Here is an 8,601-nt window from a genome sequence, read left to right as displayed (position 1 = left end):
TAAAAAATAAAAAAATTAGGGATTGTAAGATGACAAGGTCCTTGCAATCTGTGAGGTCAACCAAGGGTTACCTCACCTAAAAAAAAAAAGGCTTGCAAAATGCCCTTGCCGTGCTTGTCCCCAACTTTTCCCCACCCAATTTCTCCCACCCCTCCACTGCTGGAAGGGTTTGGATATCGGATAATAACTTTCACTCCTGTATATGAGAGAGAGAATTTTGCTTTCTGTAAAATATGTATATATATATAATATATATATATATACACACACACACACACACATATATATATAAAATTAAAAAGTGAACTTGTGCATTATTTGTATTTTTTTTAAAGGAAGGAAGGGAGAAAAAAGCACTGCTGGGAAGATATGCTCCCCCAGAGGAACTAGCATTCATTAAGAGGGAGGGAGGGAGGTCTCAGAGCCATTCCCACAAGTTGCAGAGGAGGAAATGAGATGCAGACTCGCATTTGCATAATTGCTGAGGTTTGCTGCTCATTTGCCACTTTGCAGGGGCCTTCCGTGGAGGGCAGCCCCTTCCTGGCCAGGATGCCCTCCGTGCCCACGCTCCATGGGGTCCCCCTTAGAATGGTGCTTTAATGATCACTTGAGTCGCATTTAGCTTCCAATTAAGAGCAGGGCGGAAAACACTGGCCAAGTGGGGTGAATGTTCTGGGGACTTTGCCCACTTAGAAGAAACCTGGAGAATTAGCAGGCGCACAAAACTGCCTCTTGGCTGGAGCACAGGCCTCGAAGGCTTCCAGACACCCCACTGGCTGGAGAGGAAGCTGGCCGCACAGCTGACCTCTCTCTAAAATTATACCAAGGACTCCGCCTGAACTTGGGGTCCATGTCCACTATATCTCTCCCCGGATATGTGCCTCTTGCTTTCTGCCAGTATCTCATGCTATGGACCAGATGTTTGCATCGTCTCTCTCCCCCCCCCGCCACCCCCCCCGCCAAGCTCCAGTCTGACAAGGTGGAAGGCTGTAATCTCAAGGTGATGGTATTTGGAGGTGGAGCCTGGGAGGCTGCTGGGTTTGGATGAGGTGTCATGGGGCAAGGGAACACCCATGGTGGGAATCAAGCTCCTGGTATGAGACTCCAATGAGACCATGCACATAAAACTTCTCCCCGCCCCCCCCTGCCCCCCCCCCCCCCCACCGTGTGAGAAACTAGGAAGAGAGCCCTCACCAGCCCCTGGCCATGCTCCGATCTCAGACTTCCAGCTCCAAAACTGAGAAGTCCACGTCTGCTGTTTCCGCCACCAGTCTGTGGTACTCTGAACTGACACTCTGCCCCTTGTCCTCATACAGGCTCATAACAAGCCCTCATAAAAGCGCACTGTGAAAATGGAGTTCAGCAATGAAAATCAGCTTCCCCAGGTCAGAGTCAGGTTTTAGGCCCAGGGCTTCCTGGCTCTGGAGCCCGTGAGAGGACATCCTGCTCTTAAAAGAGCCCGTGGGAGATCTTCCTCGCCCTTGGGCATCTTGTTCACCCTCCATCCTAGGCCAGCCCTCGGGCTTCTGCCTGGGTTATTCCTCACTCTGGGGAAAGCAAGGACACACAGTTATGGAAAGCCAACTCTGTTCTCCTATTGACTCACCTTTGGCTGGACCACAAGGGTTCCGGTCATTGTGATTATTAATACAGTATCCTTGGGGGTGAGGTTTTGGAATGACCCTTCCGATATCAGACCAGGACCCCTCCCCAGGAGCGCCTTCCATATCCATTATTTCCCATAAAAATGCGCTACAGTAAAAGTCAACCACAAGCCGACAGGAGAACAGAGCCTATGTCCTGGGGCGCAGGTCCTTTCACGAGGCAGCCTGGGACACCCCCAGAGTCTGAAATGAAACTGCATCAGCCCCAGTTTACCGCCCCGGATCCGTGCACCGAGAATGCAGTGCAGGGCAGGCGTGGGTTCTGAATATCTTCTTACTAAGGAGTTTGCTGAAAGAACAATTAATCTCTTTATCATAACTGGCTTGGCCACATTTCAATAATGAAAAGAAACCAAAAGAACAAAGCCTTTTGTAATTCTGCCAGCAGAGGGGTAAGGGATAGGCTTGTCGTTTTGCAGACATTTTTGGTTAAGTGTCCTTTTACCTCTTAATCTGTGCCTTCAAGTTTCAGTTCGTCCTGTTGCGAGAGGGCGAAATTGTCTCACCTCACTGGATTGGCAAAGGGCTGTGAAACTCACTTTAGAATTCCTGTGCAGAAGCCCGGGAGTTCACAGAGGAAGGATTTCAAGGGCGATGCCACTGGTCTGAATGACTTGCACCGTAAGGGTCACCTAGCCTTGTTCTTCTGCTTCCAAATTTGCCCACCTCTCTGAGCCTCAGTTTCTTCATCGGTAAAATAGTGACAATAGCAACCACCTTGGGGAGTTTTATGGGAAAAACATAAAATGTATGAAAAGTACATAGTGAAGAGTTATATAGATATCAGATGCTGTTAGTAGTTTGAGTACATGGAGGAGAGTCTAGGAAGCAAACCATCACTTTTGGGGGAACCTATTTGACTAAGACGAAATGTTACAACAGTTCCATGTCACTCTGATGTCGTATTGGAAGAATCAGAATTTTTCCTGTGAGCTCAAGGGGTCTCTTCTGATGGTATCTCTTGGGAGCACCCTCCACATCCTGAGTATGAATTAAGAATTCATGTTTTAGCTTGTCTAGCCCAATTGCTTACATAATCTCTTGTCACCATGATTTGCCTTCTATTTAAAAAGGAAGAAAGAGAGAGACAGGGAGGGAGGGCGGGAAGGAGGAAAACCTTGGACCACAATCACCCCATTGCATTGACTGGAATGTGTGGTAGGCTGAATCAGCGGTCCCAAGTCTCCACCCACTAAAGTGGTGTTTCCCATCCACACTGTTGCCATGGTGGAGTGGGCGGAGTGGACTTCCCCTTGACTTTACACTCAACCACGTGACTTGTTCCAGCCAATGGGGCTGTTAGCTGATGTGACACAGGCAGAAGCTTGAAATGAACTTAGGGCGTTGAATCTGCTTTGCTATATATGTCTCTGCTCTCGCAGTTCTCGTGCCTCCATTCCTGGGATGGGGTCGGAAGCAGTAGGGGGAATTAGAACCTCTGGAGAGATTGGAACTTTGAGGATCTGCTTTGCCTCTCAGATGATGAAAAGGTGTGGCTTTGCACTGGTTACGTTTTTTTCTATTTTTTTTTTTTTTTATTTATGCCCACGGCACCTGGCCTTCCTAGGTGGTCTCCCATCCAAGTGCTAACCAGGCCCGACCCTGCTTAGCTTCCGAGATCAGACATCGGGCTTGTTCAGGGTGGCATGGCTGTAGACCATGGACTGTGGCTCTCCTGGGGCACAAACCCAGGACCTTCTGCATGCAAAGTACACGTGCTAACTGCTACACTATGGAACCATGTCCTGCACTGGTTACTCTTATTTTTCTGGAAAGCAACTTGTCTCAAGTAGGGTCATTTGAATCCAGAAATGAATGAAAGAGAAAGAGTGAAAGTGATCACGCGAGAGAGAGAGAGAGAGAGGCAGAGAGAGACCGAGAGAGACCTGAGAGAGACAGAGAGAGACAGAGAGAGAGCGACAGAGAGAGACAGAGAGAGAGAGACAGAGAGACAGAGAGATCCACGGGCTTTCATCTGACTAGTTCACCTGGACCGAGAGCGAGTCCAGGCTAAACTAGGATACTCTGAATGGCTGAAGGGAATTTTAAGAAGGGAGGAGGATTCTCTTGGAGATTACGTTGGCTTTGGCTTGGCTGAATCTTATTAGACTTTAAATAAAAAGCCCGAGGGAGGGGGCATATGTAGGGCAGCAGCGGTGGTCGAGAGAGTTCGCATCACTTAGGCCTGACATTTCCTATTTTGATAATTGATGCAGCCAGGCTGGAGCTCGTCAGTGCGAGAGCATCGGGCCGTGGCTTCGGTGGAGCCGTGGCTGTATGCAGGGTGAGAGGAAGCTATTTCCACTGTCCACAGAGTGTTGTTTGATTTATTACCGCTGGAAGAGGAAATTCTTGATTTCCACCCCCTCATAGAGCGGACTGTTTTACAGTCTGCCGTTAGAGAGACTCCATAAAAGAAGTTATATTTATCCCAACTTTGGTATTTTGATAACCTTCCCTGACTAATCAGAGGACAGTGAACATTCCCAGTTTTTACGACCATCATTTGTTTTTGATTAAGCAATTATAGGCATTAAAAGACAATCTGCCGGCGAGTATGGCCAGCGTACCCACAGGATCTTTTCACGCAGTAGGAAGCATCAGAAGGCTTTAATTTTTCATGGCCACGGAGGAAGGAAGGCAGGGCTTGCTAGGAAAGGGAGCGGAGTTTGGAGTTTGGAGTCAGACAGAGACCGGAATCCTGATTGCCATTGGAGAGCAGATCAGAGAGCCTCAGTCCACGAGCCTCGGTCTCCTCATCTGGACAATGGGTGTGGGTAGCAGACCACACTCCTCCCAGGTCCCCCCGTACATCCCTTGAAGCTTTTCTAGGGCACCCCCCTCACACCCCCTTCAGTGTGCCAGGCATGGAATTAAGTGTCGGAAAGGCACAATCTCCTTTCATGTTGTCGTGAAGGATCAAGGTCTCCAGAGGCACTTTGCACAATGACTGTCGCGTAGCACGAACTTGGCACACGCTGGCCCAGCCCGCACGTGGTTGGTCACAGCACGTGGTTGGCCTGTGACGTGAGTGGGACGGAAAAACAAAGGCCACCTCACCACTCTCCTGGCCTCTTCTGCCCCATCCCAACCTTCCTCATGCAGCAGCCAGAATGGGCTTTCAAAACTAACGGTCAAATGAGTAAAACCCTCTAGCCGCTTCTCGAAATGCAGACTTCCTACCATGACCTACAATGGGGGTTGGCAAACTTGTTCCATAAAAGGCCAGACAGTAAATATTGTAGTCTTTGTGGGCCACATGATCTCTGTTGCAACTCCCCAACTCTGCTGTGTAGCTCCAAAGCAGCTTTAGACAATATGTCAACAAATAGATGTAGCTGCTTCCAATAAAACTTTATTCATAAAAACAGGAAGTAGGCCCAATTTGGCCTATAGGCTGTGGTTTGCAGACCCCTTGTCTACAAGACAGCTGCATGATGGGGACCCTACCTCCCTCACCCGCCACTGGACTAGTCCTGACCCACTCTCCTCCTCTTCGTTTGTCCCTGCCACACTGGCCTCTCAGAGAATCCCAGCATGTCCCTGCCTCAGGCACTTGTGCTCTCTGGGCCTGGGACCCTCTGTCTGGCTCAAATGTCACATGCCTCCATGTCTAGGTAGGTCTACCCCTTCCACTCCCACTGTTCTGTGGCACCTCGGTGATTAATTTATGCCCCCTGTCACTCGTTTGGGGTCTGTCTATCCCTCCGGAAGGCTGGCTTCAACAATATTTGATTGTTTCCTGCAGCATCTTCATCCGGTTGCACAGGGCCTGGCACCTAGTAGGTGCTCAATAAATATCGGTTGGTTAAACAGTCTCTGGGACATGCTCCCCTCTTCATCCACTTGCAGAAGCGTTTTGAGAACACCGGAATTTCAGGTGATTATCTCGGCTGTAAGGCAAACCTGCAAAACCCCAAATCATCTTCTTTCTTCTTCTCTCCCCGTCAGTTATCTCATTAAATGGAACATCTCATTGGAGGATTTGCCTGAGCAAATCCTGGCTTTTCTTTTCTCAGCCCCAAGCCTAGGCCTGCACATCTCCGTTATCAGGGCGAAAAACACCAAGAGAAAGGCATCCTCTGAATGTGGCATTAGATTACTCGGTTAATTAAAGAGGGATTTAGAAGTTACTTAACACCTGGAGGGTGGAGGTTTTTTTTTTTACTCAGCTTCAGAAAGGAAGCAGAAGTGATGATGCACCTGATCGCGCCATCTCGTACATCCCCTGTATGACTTCATTCTGTCGCCAAACCAGCCTCTTCTTTCCAGGGTTCTTTGATGCTAAGGCAACCGACGGGTTAAATGGCAAAACCCGTGACGCCCCTCAGAGAAGCAAGCCGTGCTTTAGAGCAGTGGTTCCCAAACAGCGAGAATTGTGAGAGGACCCAGGGGGCTTCGAGATGTGGTCCCAGACGTGGCCGGCGTTAGATGGCGGAGGGCCTCGATGTCATGCCGAGGAACAGAAGCATTCTCCTGGCCAGCGTGGAAGAGTTTTCCACTGGGGAGACACCTGGCTGATGCGCCATGGCGGCCATGAGGAGGATGGCTTGAGGGAAAAGCACTCGTGACGTGGAACCCAAGTAAAAGGTTATCCTAGAGCTCCCGGTGGGAGGCGATGGGACCTGCCTTCCATGGTGACAGCAGGACAAGAGCGGAGGAAATACATTCAGGCAGGGGTTCTCAACCCCCAAGGGACAGCTCGGCAAGGTCTCCGTGAGCCAGACGGAGACAGGCCCCAGCTGCAGTTACAGACGAAGTTTCACTCACTCGCTGCCGCTCACCTCCTGCTGTGCAGCCCAGTTCCTAACAGGCCACGGATCCATGCTGGTCCATGGCCCAGAGGGTTGGGGACCTCTGTCCTGCAGGATCTCACTCACCCAGATTCTTGACTGGCCAGTGCCATTGAGTTGAAGCTCATCCCTGGTCAGCGTTTGTACCTCGTCAAACCATATGAGGGAACAGGGCCAGCGTGTTGAATCAAAGCTCTCCTTGGAGTTAAATGCAGAGGTTTCAATTGCAATGAGCTCTGAGCTATGCCTTAATTGTCTGTAATTACTCGAGGCAGGAATTGGCCCAATGAACAAGTCTGAACAGACAACTGGGCCAGTCCTTTAAAAGGGTGTGAGCTGATAGGCCGGTGCTTTATTAGCTCTAGTTATGATCCTGAAAGAGAGGGGGTGGATATTGATACCATTTAAAATTAAGATACTTGTTTGTCCCGCTGCAGTGGAGCACATCTCAAGAAGGACCAAGGGACGATTTCCATGTAGGAATCCACACTGCGGGTGGCAGCCTGTCTGAGGCCATGGGCCACTGTCAAGGCTGGAACACTCTCTCTCCAGATGCCCTGAAGCTAAATCCTTTCTCCTTCAGGTGTTGGCTCAAAGACTATCTCAGTCAGGCCTCTCCAGACCATCCTATTTAAAACTGCAACACGTACACACGCACATGCGCGCGCACACACACACACACACACACTCCTGGTACCCCTTCTCTGTTCTATTTTTCCCCAGCCTTCTACCATAATGTGTGACTTACTTATTATCAATCATATTCTTTGCCATCTGCTCCCCCAGATAGAGTGTAAGGTCCGTGAGGGCAGAGACTGTTGCCTGTTTTACTGGCCGTTATGTCCCAAACAGCCAGAGCTCATGAGAGATACTCTATAAATGTATTGAACAAATGGATGAATAAGTAAGGGATTCGAGGGAAGGATGGAGTGTGTGCAGGACAGGCAGAAGAACAGTTGACTGTGAAGAAAGTTGTCACTAACCTGCCGAGGACAGCGGCAGGCTGGTTGGGGACCTGGGCAGAGGCAGGAAGGGAAGGAGCCCTGTGCCTGTTCTGTGCAGGGAAACCCCAGATGCTTTCTCAGCACTGCCCTCTTTGATCCTGACGACAATCCTTGTACTAGGTATTATTTTATAGATGAGGAAAATGAGACTCAGAAGAGTCACATACTATAGCGGGCAGCGGAACTGGGTTTGGAGCTCATATCTGCCAGGCTCTAAATTGATTCATTTGTTATTCAAGCCCGAATTTGGCCTCCTTCTCCAGGCTCCACGCCTGGCGCCCCTGCCCTAAATACTGCACCAGGGTTTCTCAGCCTTGCTGCTCTTGACGTTTTGGATTGGCTCATTCTTTGTTGTGGGGGCCGTCCTGGGCACTGTGGGACATTTAGCAGCGTCCCTGCTCTGGACCTGTGAGATGCCAGTAGCACCGTCCCCCACTGCCTCCACAGCGTGATGATCAAAAAATGGCTCTAGACTTTCCCTAGCATCCCCTAGGGGGAAAAGTCACCGCCAGTTGCATCTTGGATGTAGATGAAATGGAAGAAGCACTCATTGGCCTCGAGAGGCTTCAGAGAGGAAAGACCTGTTGCTAGGGATACCCCATTGGGCCTGCAGCCAGGGTCCCTGGAGCAGTCTTAGGCTGCGAGGTGGAGCCCCAGTCTGGGATGTGGCCCCTGTCTTCGGTGTGGGCTCTCACTCAGGCTGTGTTCGTGTGGGCCATAGAGAAGCATTTAGGTGGAAACAGATGTGCAGGGCAGTGACTGGGGGAGCTGCCTGTGAAGGATGACGGGGAGGAAGCAGGAGGAAGCTAGGAGAGCCTTCAGACCAGGATGAGGGTCTGACATGGGTTCCCCAAAATCTGTGAAAGGAGAGAGAGGAAGGAAGAGGGTTGGGTAGGAAGAACCTCAGCACAGCTCTGAGAAAGTCTCAGCCAAGGTCACCTGTTAGAAGACACTTACATCCCACAGCTGGAGTCCCTGAGCGGACATCCAGAAGCATCCAGCAGTCCGGGGAGGGTCCAGACCCCAGACGTCGTGCTGGCTGCCGGGGACGTGTCGCAGGTCTGCCCCCTGCCTCCCCTCATGCTGTTTTCCATGCCCACCACCCTTCTTTCAAGCTCCCAGACCTTTTCCAGGTGAGTG

General features: G+C 50.4%; 1 pseudogene; it reads right to left on the bottom strand.

Annotated features, from left to right (window-relative positions):
* Positions 1-3,206: 3,206 nt before the first annotated feature.
* LOC120585916 (uncharacterized) lies at positions 3,207-3,322 on the bottom strand (annotated as a pseudogene).
* Between the last annotated feature and the right edge of the window lie 5,279 nt (positions 3,323-8,601).

The sequence above is a fragment of the Pteropus medius genome, unplaced genomic scaffold (genome assembly GCF_902729225.1).
Source record: "Pteropus medius unplaced genomic scaffold, Ma_sr-lr_union100, whole genome shotgun sequence".
NCBI lineage: Eukaryota > Metazoa > Chordata > Mammalia > Chiroptera > Pteropodidae > Pteropus > Pteropus medius.
The sequence above is the reverse complement of the archived record's forward strand: the minus strand, read 5'-3'. Positions and strand labels throughout refer to the sequence as shown.